The sequence below is a fragment of the Vespula pensylvanica genome, chromosome 10 (genome assembly GCF_014466175.1).
Source record: "Vespula pensylvanica isolate Volc-1 chromosome 10, ASM1446617v1, whole genome shotgun sequence".
Taxonomy (NCBI): domain Eukaryota; kingdom Metazoa; phylum Arthropoda; class Insecta; order Hymenoptera; family Vespidae; genus Vespula; species Vespula pensylvanica.
The window spans coordinates 4,931,150-4,945,572 of record NC_057694.1 but is presented as its reverse complement, the minus strand read 5'-3'; the positions used below and the strand labels follow the sequence as shown (position 1 = coordinate 4,945,572).

Below are 14,423 nucleotides of genomic sequence, written 5' to 3'. Positions count from 1 at the left end.
ATTTCAGAAGATTCGCGTCTTTTAAACATTCAATTAACTATTCTAACCCTGGTGTATCTTCGAACTTGAAACTTTTAAAGCAGGCACATTAAAATCAATTATTCCTCAATCAAAAATGGAGATGTAATTATATGAGCTTGGAACGAATCTAAAGTCTTGTTCTCGTTTAAAGTTTCTCTCCCTTCTATTCGAGATACTATGAGAAAACAAGAGTAAGTGCATGGCAATGGCTCGAGAGGAAGCGATCCATAGCTTTTTAATGTAGAGTGGGTATGAGATAACGGTGGGCCCGTATGCGGCGTACTCGACTGTGAGAAAGAGAGAGAGAGAGAACAAGGGAATAAGAGAGACGGAGTTAGGCGCGGACGAGTCCACGCGAGGGGGTTTAGAGCGGAAGAAGAGGGAGGAAGACTCAGGGGTAGGGAGAACCGCGAATTCCATGCATTTAAAATGTTTCATTAGAAACCGTCTAATAAATATTGACCCCCTTTTTAACTCGGTTTAAAAGGCCATTCGGCAAAGTGAAGCTTTCAAGGGGTCGAGTTTTGTGAAGAAGGGATAACGGAGCGAGGAAAGGTTAGAGAGAGAAAGAGAGAGAGAAAGAGAGAGAGAAAGAGAGAGAGAGAGAGAGAGAGAGAGAGAGAGAGAGAGAAAGAGAGAGGAGACAACGGACGAATGTACATCACGAAGGCTCTGACGATACCTGTGCATGTAACAAGATCTGATTTATATAGACACCGTCGAAAATTGGTTTCATCCCCGTACCATCTTCTGGGTGGCACTGGGAAACACGCTCGTTTGAGATACCATAAATACTCCCTTCTACGTTCGCTCCGTACGTTTGGAATGTGGGGTGCGGAAATCGATTACCTCCGGCTTATGCATTGTAGTTACAAAGTAACTTCTCTCCTTCTTATGTCATAAAACAGCCACGTACTCGAGTAGCCTCGTTCTAGCGACCAGGTGCACAACCTTCGTGCGATCTTTCGAAAGCTGGGCCAGTAGTTAAGATTGGAAATTGTTCGACATAAATTTAGATCGGAAGTAATTTTGTATCTCTTTGACGGCGACGACGACAACGTGGACGCTAGGTAAAATATATGCATACCATAATGGTGCAGATGCGAAGAGAGAGAGAGAGAGAGAGAGAGAGAGAGAGAGAGAGAGAGAGATAGTATAAATTTGCCGAAATCTTTGGAAATCTCAAATTTCTCCTAAGCGGTTCTCCTTATCGTTCTTATATTCTTTTATTGATAAATATATTATCCTATTATTATTAAACCACATGAACATATTCCTCTCTACATTATTAAAATAGAGATAATCTGACAATAGGGTGACCTCAACTAATCGATAGTTCTCACATAGAAATCAATTAGAATTCAAAGTGAGTTGAACTTTACTATTGAACATCGAGTTGCGAACCTCTATTCTAGACTTGTTTTCATAGTTTCCTCGATTCATTGTCGACGAAATACATACATTTCCTGAGCGGTTTCAAGCAAATATCGCTTTGAGAACGAGCTTCCCGATCGATCCACGGTGTTTGTAAATCGGGAGAAATCGATTTCGGGTCCCTTCTGTGCTTCGCGAGGGATATTAAATGCCATATTCGTTGTAGTTATGACAGATGCATCGCGGGAGACAATATGAAAGTGCTTCATATAACGGTACGCTCGTGCATCGAATATTGTGAGTTAACTAACGTGAATTAAACCACCGACGGACGTTCGTTCGCAATTTAAATACGCAACGATAAGGAAAGTGCTACGTCTGGTAAAATGAAAACTCCACGAAAACGTTTCACATGTTTGTAGACGAGCGTAAAATGCACTCGAGAATTAAGGTTACTAAGGAGAGTCGCCAGCTCAAGTGAAGTACATTCGAGTTTGGCGCGTGCCAAATCGTTATCTCACTCGAATTTCCCATTGGACTGGGCAACCGGCAGAACGTGCACCGATCTATGATTAAGTTTCTCATCGCGGAATTTTCGGTGCCGATGAAAAGAGGATGAACCGTTCGCGAATAATTAATACATTTTCTTTTCGACTTTAAATAAATTTGATATGGTTCGACATGGTCCTTAGAAATTGACCGAAGAACGTACATCATAATTCGCGAGAATAATCCAGTAGTAAGACGCTTAATAATCATTAGGAACGATCGAAAAGAGAGGGATCGCTCGGTAGTCTTATAAATCAGTTCAAAGATGAAATACGTGGCCATTTTCAAAGGTACACTCATCGTACGTGGCAAAGGCAATAATTCCGAAGGAAAGAATACGATCGAGAAGGAGACGCGTCCGCGGGCTATCGCTCGCACCGGTGGAGGAAGGTCGCGTTGCTGACGGTCGCTCGTAAACGTGAGGGTATTACACTGACCGAAGAAAGAGAGAGAGAGAGAGAGAGAGAGAGAGAGAGAGAGAGAGAAAGGGAAAAAGTTTAGATGCGCGCACGCTCGTGCGGCCTAAGGGACTCGAAGCAACGGAGGCCATCCTGCGTGGGTCGTACGGCACCTCCGTTTACCATACTTGACCCACCTCCTCTCCTTATTTCCGTTTTTCATCTTCTTTTTATTTTTTTATCTTCCTCCTCTTCTCCTTCTTCTTTTTCTTCCCATATTGCCATCCTTTTTCGCGTCGCCCATAGTAGCCTCCCGCGTACATCTCCTATCCGTCCAAATCGCTCGCTCTCCTTGCGTACACATCTCCCCTCCGGCTTCACTTCCTACTCGATCCCCTCTCTTACACACACGCTACTTACCGTCATAAACTCATACCCGGCCAATATTTCAAGCGGTACTTCGATACGTGCACGTTCTGCCTCTCGCATGTTCAACGAACGAACGTTAGCAAAATGTGCACGAAATGCGGCCCTTCCAGCAGCTTCAACGAGAGCAATAGTGAAAGAGAGAGAGAGGAAGAGAGAGGAGTGAGAGAGACAGGGGGGTGAACCTTCTCAATTTTATTACCCACCGTCGTACGATCTCGATAATGAAATACTTCGGGGAGTATTTCGGCCCTCGAGTGAACTTCATTCGACTATAATCGAGATAAGGATGGACCGCGCATCTCGAGCAAGCGAGACGGAAACAGGGAAAGAGAGAAAGATAAAGAGTGCATTCCTCGCTCGTCGCTTTCGTGGACGCGTCGATGATTGGCCGAACGTGGGCGTCCCTCGACTTTTGAACGTCGAGAGTTTACTCATTTTTTGTGAACGAACGATTATTATGTATTCCTTAAAAAAATCGTACGAAAGAGGAAAAGGAGAAAAAGTCCGTGGATAAATTTATTAACAATTCCGATTTGAATATCGAATTTATTCAAAAAACGGTACAGACCTTTTCTACTTTTGTTTTGTGGTATCCTCTTTCAGGAATTTCTCTGTATAAATGGTGTTATTTACGCGTCGAACAGCTTTTGTAATATTACTTATTCGGCATATCGCTGGAAATAGAATAATTAATAGGGACTTTATAACGAATCGTACGAAACAGAAGGCTCGAAACTAAAGCGCTCCCATTTACGCCACGAATAAAGTTATTAGTTACAGCCGGTAGATCCAACAGGGCCCCTTTTTTTACTCGGCTGGTGCTCTCGTTGTTTTTCGTGCGGGGTCGTTAAACGCTCGTCGAAACTCGTTAATTATTTCTACGCTTCTCCGGTAGCGACTTGTTAGAATCAGCGAGCGATGCGCCGTGCGGGAAAACTCATTATAGGTTTTCAGTTTTGACAAGTACAGACGTGCTAATGATTAAAAACGCCGCTCTACTGGCATAACCGAGATGCCGTGAGCTAGCTCTCTCGCTCGCGCGAGAGAACGGCTATCGGGACGGATAATAATGGGGCGGATACGGCGTGAAGTTCGTTAACGTCGTTATTACCTCTCCTGCATCGATTTTAACTGGCGCTTTCCGTTACATCGTCCGATCCAACGTTTTATCCCTTGAATTTAGATACACACCGGTCGAGTTTCGACGGAGAGAGGAATGATTTCTCTTGGGACGGTCCAATCAAACTTTGTAATTACGTTTCCACGAGTAGGCCTTGTGAATTCCACTTTCGCGTCGTACCACTTGCGTTCGTCGACGACGATCTAGATGAGAACGACAATTATTCTAAAATCGACGCGAAAGTACGAATTTCATGGGCGGAGGAGAGCCTACATCTTTTCATCGCTCCATTTTAATTTATGTTGGCCCGCAAGCAATCGTACCGTTAACGCGCGTTCCTACAAAATATATCGACGGTGTATCAACGACGATGAGGCAAAATGAAAAGCGTTCAACGATTTATGAGGGAACTTTTTTGAGGCCGCTCGTTTTGAATACATACATGCATATCGAATGCGGCGATAACTAGCCCTTTAAAAACACCTCAAACGCGTGATCATGCCAAGTACGGGCTTCATTGAAAATAACCAGGTCACAAATTGGCGGGCTCCCCCTTCCGCCTCTTTATTTCGCAGCCCCGGTGCGCGTATCCAAGGTAGGCTATAGGAAAGGCTCGCGAGCCGGCCAAATTATTGATCGCCGACGGACGGGTTAATTCCTTTAAACGGAACAAATCCTACGGACAAAATATTCTACTTCAGACAAGGCCGACGGCAAAAGTATCGGCTATGGTACAACGAAAGGTCTTTTGCGACCGCGAATCGACCGCTCGACAATAACAGCGCGGGCGTATACGCGCGTTTTAATCGTATTTCGTTTCTCGAAGAGTGCCTCGTTACACGGTGTAAAGATCTCCTTGTATTTGATGTCATAATTACAATATTTACAAGCAGAAATTCGCTACGTTTAAATCGTTTACGAATGATGAAGAGTCTGAATTTGACAATCACGTCACCGATTTTCGCGAGATTTCTCGGGGTCAACAGTCTTGATTAATTCTTTCTTACGAATCAACGAGTATGCAAAGCGAGACTCGAACGTTCCGTATGTCAAGTTAGATCGAATCAAAGGGATTTTTACGTAACATACTGTCGCGTGTCGTGGCAACGAGACAGACGGCTGGATACGTACGAATTCTTTTTACCGTTAGAACCGAACGTACCTTGGGTGCCATGCTAGGAAATGATAGGATACTCGTCGACAGAACCTTTACAAGCCACGATGGCTATGCCTTTCTCTCTCTCCCTCCCTCTCTCTCTCTCTCTCTCTCTCTCTCTCTCTCTCTCTCTCTCTCTTCTTTACCGGCTATCTCGAATAACTATGGAAATCGCTGCAAGGCTCGGTTCTCACACCGTCGTCGCTTCTTCCTTCGTCACTTCGATACTCGCCGTTCGTTGCTGTTAAAGTATCCTTACCTTTTGCAACCCCTTCCTTCTTCCGTTCTTCCTTCCATCTTTTCCTCTCTTACAAGTAAACACACGCGCCCGTGAGAAAGATGCGCGAAACATGCAGCAAAAAATTCTCCTCGTTATTCCTTTTTCATAACTTTCGATTGCATTTTTTAAAAACGAGATCGCTAAAGCGTAGTAAACGCGAAGACACGTAAAGAGCTCGTGTACGATTTAACGTAAAAAATCATCCATGAATACGTTTTTCTTATACACTTAGCCGCCGATCAAAATCATACCGTTTTCGAAATACACGATCACTCTTGCTGGCAACTCGTAGCACACGACTTAATGGTATCGTATGCACCGTGCGCACATTGCCGATATATATAGAAAGATACTTGGCTCGCAACATTCGATCAACTATGAGATATCATTCACGGCGAGCTTAAGCGTACGCTTCTGACTTACGGAAGCTCCGAACTCAATTCGATCCTGGCAAATTAATTCTACAGGAAGATATCTCATTCAACCATACTTTGTGGCGTACTTAACCATGAAACGACACGTTTCTATACGAACAGAACGAGAATCTATTTCCTTTTCGTAACGCAAGATATCAATGACTTTAATCGCGTGTCCTAATTCAAGAACTTGATATCGATCGATCGTGTGTGTGTTTTTGAAATACATTATGAGAAATGAAATGAAAACGAAAGGTATTTAATTAAAAAAAGAACGACGATAGGATCATTCAGATCGATTCGCTCGAATCTCGATCTTCCCATCGAAGATAATACCATCGCTCGTCTGGCCTCCCTTGATCGATGCTTATTATAACAGACGATATATTAAAAGGAATGGCGCGCACCGACTTCGCAATTATCGCGATACATATTTCACTTCGAAGATAATCTTTCGTAAGGCCCCACCTAAACGCAAATAGCGGGGCGTAACCTCTTGAAATTCAAAGCTCGATATCAAACGTGCAATTATCGCTTCTAAAGCGCTAATCAGTGGGCACTTCGTTGAACGTGTAAACGGGAACGTATCTTCAAGCGGGAACGTTAAACTGTGTGGTGTGCGCATATCTGCTCGCTCGTGCCAGGACAAGGACAAGAAGAAAAGAGAAAGAGAGACGGACAGGCAGACAGACAGAGGGAGAGAAAGGGAGAGAGAGAGAGAGAGAGAGAGAGAGAGAGAGAGAGAGAGAGAGAGATTAAAAGGGAGAGTAAGAGTCGAATAGAAACGGCGAGCTTATAAATGCAAAGCTCGTACTGAGAAACAGTCTCGCTCGGGAAAGGTCAAGCAGACGCGGTGCATTCCGTCGCACTGGCCCCTGTGTATACTAATTTCCAGACTGTTTGATAGATCTTAGGTGATTGTTAATTATGTTTAAACAGCTTGTGATATAGCTCGAGTTAGGGGTGGTACACGCTCTGATAAGCCTCAAAGCCAGTATTAATTCAAGTACCTTGTCCAAACGTTTCCGAGGCTAGTCCTAGCAAATTAGACAAATACAATTCGGAGACGGCACTGAGTTTAGTTAAGGACGTATCTTTATTCTCGTTTAACCTACCCATTGCGAGAGACGCGTGAACACATGTCAAAGTGGTTCGTTAGGTTTAAATCAAAAGCAAAGCTCGTAAATTATTTGGATTAAGTGGTCCTTTTAGAAACGACAAATAAACTGTATTGTTTTAAGGCCGCGTAAAGGAATGGAGGAATAAAAGATACATCGGGAGGATCGTGCAAGGTGCATCGGGAGACTTTATACCGCAGAGTCTTTATACCGACTCGTTTTGTTTTTCGTGAGACCAAAACGAGGGCTTCGATCTCGTAAAGTTTCTTCCAGAGTCAATGCAGGGTGTTCGCGAAGAGATTATTATTGCTGGGTGGGTAGGCGAAAACAGCCTCTCCGAAGTAAGAACGCGAGAAAACGAGCGGCAGGCGAACGCCTAGCGAGTGTTACTGCCAAACGTAGCTGCTATCCGACCGATGGGTTATATTCTTGAAGCTGCATAGCCGGTTTTATGAGCGTAGTACGCACCCAGGATTGGAGATAGCTTTCTAGAGATCTCGCATAGTCCGGACACGGTATATCTACTACATTGTGAGTAAGAAAAGCGAAGAAGCGCGATATTCTCGCGCAAGATCTCGTCTATGAGCTCAACTCTTATACTTTTTACGACTGAAAATATTTCGCGGAGGCGGACTGCTACTTGGCATCGTTGCACCTATTCTATTCTTCGTACGATCTTACTTAAATCAGATTCTATCGTAGCTCCTTCGAATGTCTTTTTGCTTTGTACTTTATATTTAAATATCTGAAATATCTCGCTCTGTAAGCGAGGATTCGGGCATAAGAAATCTTTTATAGCTATTCGGCTGCGATGTCACAAATTACAATCTTAATTACAAATCGCAACCACAATCACAAATTACAAATCATAATCGTAAATATAGTAATACCTATGTAAATATACAAAGAATTGTTCGTTTGATAATATAGAATAAACGATGAACGGCGATATAGAAAATCTGAGCCCTTATTATTTTCTTCTACGAGAATCTTCTACGAGAGAGGATCAGATGGTCGAGTTTTAGTTGTCGAAAGAAATATAAAGAGATCGTTCATGGTTCTCGAGAGATACGCGATAGTTTCGAGACAACTGGAAGAAGGAAATAATCGATTAAAAGTTTCCACCTAATTTCGCTTAATAAATCTTGATCGTTCGATGTTTATCGATCTTTTATCTTCTCCAAACTGGATATCAGAGAACCTTAAAACTTTATCGAGGAAAGGACAATTGGCCTAGTGACTTGATTTATTCCTTATCGATATTTCTCCGTCTTCCTCTTTACCCTTTTATGTAGGTGAAAGTAGTAGTAATTATGGTCTTAGACAATGATCCAGCACACCTAAACGCACCTTCGACAGATTTACGCGTGTTTTAAACATATTTTAACGTTTATACGATTCCCCCAGGATAATTCACTATGCGCTAATTTCTCCGCGCGCTAAAATCATTCTCGAAAGATATTACTTTCTCGTTCGTAAATAAAATAAACTATAAAGCGCTTGAACTGACGTCGTAAATAACATCTAACTTCGCACTTACCGGCTTAGCAATGTATGTACATACGGCATACTATCCGGAGGACTACTATCCGGTTAAGATTTTGTGGTCGTCGTAATGTTATGTTTATGTATAGGCATATGGTCTTCTCATTAAGAGCTTTAACGTCTGCATTTATGAGGAAATAAAAGCGATCTTTCTTACTCCCTCTATCCAGCAATTTTCCAACTTTAAGAACGACTAATTCACTAATTAACTTCGAATTTGTGAATATCTATGATCCATCTCCGTGATATCGTATTACGATGCTCTTCAACGTCTGACCACCATTGTTTCGTAGAACATTCTAAAGCCGCTTATATCTCCAGCAGATCGCATTATTGATTTAACTTGACACTACTATATCTAAAGTATCTGTTTCTTACGAAGTTAACAATGGTCAGCGTTAATGAGCAACAAGCAAGGTAGAGAGAGAGAGAGAGAAAGTCACGCTTATATTACGTCATTGTAATTTACCATTGACAAGCGTTATCTCCGTTACACTTCACGTAACGCTCTCTTTTTACTCGGCTTTTCGAGCATGCATTTTCTTTCTCCTTGCCAACTTATTACGTATTCACGAAAACAATATTTTCGCTTATCTCGATCCTAAATTATATTCTCTTTTTCTTTTATCGTTCTATTTTCGTCTTGCTCAAAGTAACCTCGAAAAATAATTTTCGCGATATTTTCGCGAATGAAGGGACTTTACTTGTATTCGCGCTCGAAAAGCAATTCATCGACCTCTACCTTTCTTACACCAAGGCCGTTCCGAACCGCCATTTCTTCCTTTTCCAATCAATGTACCTCTTCGTTCCGCTTCTCCCACCTTCTCCGATCATCCTCGGTAATTTAACTCCGATTCTCCTCTATGCGAGGTATTACACCCGGAGATATTATTACTGGAGATATTTTCATCTCGCATGTGAAAGGGGAGAAACGAGAGAAAATGAGAAAGACAGAGAGAGAGAGAGAGAGAGAGAGAGAGAGAGATCGGATGTTATTTTTCAAATGTTGACTTCATATTTTACGAGTCGATCAAATAAAAGTTACCTAGGTATATATTCTTACTCATTTATTATCTCAAATTTAATCTCACAGCTGATACGCTCGACGATATTTTTCATTTTCGTTTCATTTATTCACTTCGCAAATAAAAGGAAAAATAAAAGTATGTTGGATTAAATAGAAGAGAGTAAATTTTCATTATGCTTTCTACGAAAAAAGAAAAAGTTACTTTCAAAGGTTCGCAAGAAAGTTATTATCTTATTGGAACCAGTAGCGCTACATAAGATGCACCAGTGCACCATTGCCATGGCCTTCTAGAATAACTATAAATATTTTATAGCTTGCATCCCCTCTCTTTCTCGAGGGGTTCGAGCCCACGACTTTTCCGATATAAAAAGCACGCAAGATATTTTCTCGTCCGACACATTTATACCGCAACGAGGGGGCGGCATCGTTGTAGCAGGTGCAAACGCGATATCTTCTCGTCGTGATCGTCGTCGTCGTCGTCGTCGTCGTCGTCGTCGTCGTCGTCGGTAACGGTGCCTTAGAAGTTTTAAATTACTCGAAGAGAACGGGCGGGTATCGTTCAAAGGCGGCAGCAACATGCACACCCGACTGGCATCTCCTTCGATTTTCTTTCTCGTTGAACTACCACGAAGGCTCTGGTAATTTTGCTCTGTGACGCTGCAGAATTTATTACGCAAATAAGACGTATCTCTTTCGTTCGATCAATACGTCGGGAACGTGTCTTTCGAAATCTCCTTCGTGGCTCCGTACAAAAGAACTCTCTCGATATTTCTCTTTCTCATTCTGTAGTCTCGACGTAGCTCATACAAATCGTCCGGCGCTAGAGGAATCGTTGCGAAAACTAATTCTTTTGCAATATAATCCGTATGCATAAGTAAGTAGTCGATATGTGGCACGTAATTTGCACTTACGACGAATGTTTCCTCGTTGAGGGCGACTTGGTCGAATCGAGCTCTAAAAATAAAATTAGTACCTATATGCAAATACGTTGGTATACTTTTTTATCCTTGAACAGCGCATCCAATCGACTAATCTTACGAGGATCTCTTCCATAAGCGCGTACCTTCGATACATTCTCCATAATTGATGCGCGTATCCTATACGCGTTATCTTGATGTCTTGTATCTACAGACACCGTGGGCCGATCCATCGATAATTATTAATTTCTCGACTTTCTGAGCACACGAATATTCGACGTGGCGAGTAATAATTACCGTTCGTCTTAATAAGCTTTTATAATAGCATCGTAACACGCACGGCCGAAATAACACGTTAGCCAGATACACACCATCCATGGATCATTAACGGCGGCCATTGTCTTACAACCTGACGCTTTTAGAATGGAGAATGGGAAGAGGCCGAAAAGAAAAACATTTTAAAAAAATCTAATATCATGGAAATTCAAATTAATTTCTCTTAACAGTGTTTCTAAAGTTGATACGGTTAAAGCTGTTACGCTCGAAGCGGCACTTCACTAATGAACAAAGTTCATTACTATGCCAGCATTATCTTGTTTAACGTGAAAACGACGTTTCGCGTAGACACAACGACAGAGTGGAAATAACCTGAAGAAGAATCCCCTTATCAAATAAAAAGGCGGGTATGCGAAAGGGGAGGGTGAGAAAAAAAGAAAGAGCGGAAGAGAAAATGATGCGAAGAGAAGAAAAGAGGAGGCGCTCGAGCTTACGAACGTGCGAACTGACAGGAGTTCATCCCAGATATCCAGAGGGATGATTCTCGTTTTGCGGCTATGGTGAATTTTTTTTCCGACTCTTTGCATCTTCACCGAGAGGATATACTTACGGCGAGCGTACTCATTATTTCCCATCCGTTCCCTCGGCGAAGACCTCTTCTTTCATATTTAACCCGTCCGTCGCTTCGGAGATTTCGACGCGTTTAATTTAATCGGTATCGACGCCCTCGACCGAGTGAACCGTGCAAGTTGGGGGATCGCTCGACACGAAATACACACACTCCTCTTATTTCACTTATGCAACTCGACGCTCTCAGATCTCGCTCGGGCGGAGGTTATTTAAAATCCAAGTTTAAAGAGTAGCTTCGTAATACTTACCGTACACTCCTCTCTCGTACTCTCTCCCTATTGCTCTCTTTGCAAAAGATAAAGAAACGCATAATTCCTTTGTAACTTTCTCTTAGCCAAGCTGCAACATATTCGATAGATTTATCGACGTGACTGGATCTATAAAGAATCTTAAAGATAAAAAGATGGAGAGAGAGAGAGAGAGAGAGAGAGAGAGAGAGAGAGAGAAAGGAAAGAAACGATAAACGTTAAATAAAGTGCGTGCCTTTGCCTCGGAGAAATTCTAAGTGTCTGCCGATCATCGGTTTTACTTTCGAACGAGTCCTTTCCAATTCGATCGCAATTCCCCCTCCTCACTCCGCCCCTCGTTAAAAAAGATCGTACACGAACGAAATCTGTACGAGGCACGTATCTCGCTGGTAATTACATGTATTTACTTGAGAATAAATTCATATTCTCGTTCAAGATCCGAAACTTATGTTGAAAAAATGATGTTGCAAGTAAGCATCTCGCTTTCCAACTAAATACGTGATTCCCGATTTTAATACTCCATAGAAACTACTTCTCTTCCATCAATGGAAATGACGAAGAGATGAAATCCTTTATCTCAACTTCTACGTAAAACTCTCACCTTTTATGACTGTCACTTTAAGGCCGAAGCTTTACGGCCACGACAATTGCATATTTTACTCTGATCCAGCGTACTGACTTCGCCCGAGCGAAATTGAAGAGTCATATATTATACCGAAAGCCACTTTCGGCCTTATTCCGGCTACGTTTCCGGAAATTAACGCTCTTACGTTATACCGTTGAAAGAAAGTTTTTAATATACCCACTCATTTCTCTTCCTCATTCTTCTCAAATACTAACGTAATCGAGTCGAGTGCAATCATTCGAGTGTATCTTCATTTTGGCTTTGACGATACTATCGAAACTTTTAAATCACGCGGTTACTTTCGAGGAAGCAAAGAAATTCGAGAAAAAGGAGAAGATTTTAAGTATTTTCTGACGGGGAAAAAAGAACGATGGAGTAACCTCTTTGTTACGAACATTGAAAACCCGAGAGAAGGACAAAGTTGGGTGCATTGTATTGTAAGGGGTCGCCGGAAAACGATGGATTTGAAAAACGTTCCGACACGGTACGGCAGTTATTACCGGAAGAAAATCCAGGATGGTACGTTACGTTTCGCATTGCGAGGGAAGGCATTACGATTAATGAGCTTGGACGTTCGCCATCCCGGCGAATCATATAAGAAACACTCGCCCGTTTAAACGGTAATTCCATACTGTATCGTTTCTTACTTCGAGAGTGGGACAGAAATTCGAGAGGAAAGGGATAAAGCTGGAAGAAAGCAGAAAGGAAAATCGAGAGGTCGGTCTATGCGATAAACGACAAAGATCGTATTCTTATCCCGTTGGGCCCTGTATACAAGCACATATACATTTACGTTTGCAAGAGGGTTCTTAGATACTCGCTTAGCGAGCCTGTGTCTGCTTCCACGTTGTTCGCATAGTCAGCGTTATTTAGAGTGCGAGTTATTGTAGAGAGCCATGTATCTCCGTGACTCTATTTTCCTAACCAAGCCAGATACGCTCGTAAAGAAAATGCCGGTACTCTTTCTCTCTCGTTCTTTCCCGTAAGAGAAAAAGAAGAAAAGGAAATTTCGGCGAGAGACTTTCGTAGGAAGGACGTAAGAAGACATTCCCAGGTTTTTAATAGGAGCGTGGAATTCTCTCTGATTTTGGTACATTGCCAAAGTTACAGAACGTGCCACGACACGAGACCATGACGACGAACACGTTGCAACGAAGAAGACGAGAAATACTATACTGGGTGGAGTCAACTTGGCGTGTAACGCTCCGCGACAAACTCAAATATACCGATCACGTTTTGCTTCCTCAAAGCATCAGCAGCAGGAACAGTAATAGCAGCAGTATCAGCCGCTTACGTTCTAGCCTAAGTTTCGAGGAAGAATGGTTTCCAACTTTCCAAGAGACTTCCATTCAAACACTACTTCGTGTTCGAAGCCGACACAGCCTATGGGAATTTTACTCTCCTATCAAATCACCGAACAAGTTAAAATCGTGACACGACGACTCGCTAAAACGATACTCGAAGTCTAGAAAAATGATTTCCCGGGACGAAACGTTGTACTTATGTCGGGGTCGTGCGGAATTTTAATTAAACGAAAAAATGAAAGAGCTCGGACGCGTCCTCGTTATCGTTCGTATCTGCGAGAACATCTGCGATATGTATGCTTGTGTATATGTATTATACGGTTGTGGTATATTAGGCAGGTTATTAATCACGAGAGTAATTAACGCCTTCTCGGAAGTATGTCTGTATGCGAAGAGGAGGTTATCGAAGAAAGAAAAAAAAAATGTAAAAAAAAGTGAAAAAAAGAGAAAGAGAGAGATGGAGACTAAATGCAGTAGAGTGCAGTAACTAAACGACGATCCACTCACCTACTTTTCTCGTCCACGTCATCCTTCCCGTCTCGCCTTCTGGCTAGCGACGCTATCTTTCTCCCTCTTTCTCTCTCACTTACTCACTCTCCTCTGTCTCTCTTTCTCTTTCTCTCTCCCTCTCTCTTTCTCGTACACGCGCGCGACCACTTTATCGAGTTAATCGTCGCGCGACGAGATACGCCTATGTAATTATGCCAGAGCTAATCGCCCGAAGGTGTAACGCGTAATTGGAATTCATTTACGCCAAAATAACGACGCGTCTACATCGACGTGGTATCGTTTGCCAATGAAAGAGACGTTCTCGCTGAGAGATCCGAAACGTACATTGGAACGTTAAAACTCATTGTGAGTTTTCTTTTTAATACGATAAAGATCGTTCGCTCGTTTATACCGGGGTCATCGTGTAAACCGTGAAATTTTAATTAACGGCAAACCATAGTATTGCGTTCAGTTCGAAGCGAATTCGCTGAAACGCTTCAA

At 42.4% G+C, this 14,423-nt stretch overlaps 1 protein-coding gene and 1 long non-coding RNA gene across 2 annotated transcripts in view; one reads left to right on the top strand and one right to left on the bottom strand.

The window, feature by feature from the left end:
* The window catches only part of LOC122632408 (ephrin-A5), a 649,201-nt gene that overhangs the window by 294,003 nt on the left and 340,775 nt on the right, over positions 1-14,423 (top strand). The window lies entirely within an intron of this gene.
* On the bottom strand, positions 9,459-10,786 carry LOC122632412. The gene is made up of 2 exons (XR_006327866.1): positions 10,497-10,786; positions 9,459-10,387 (listed from the first exon to the last, which is right to left on the bottom strand). It is a non-coding gene; the product is annotated as an uncharacterized LOC122632412 (long non-coding RNA).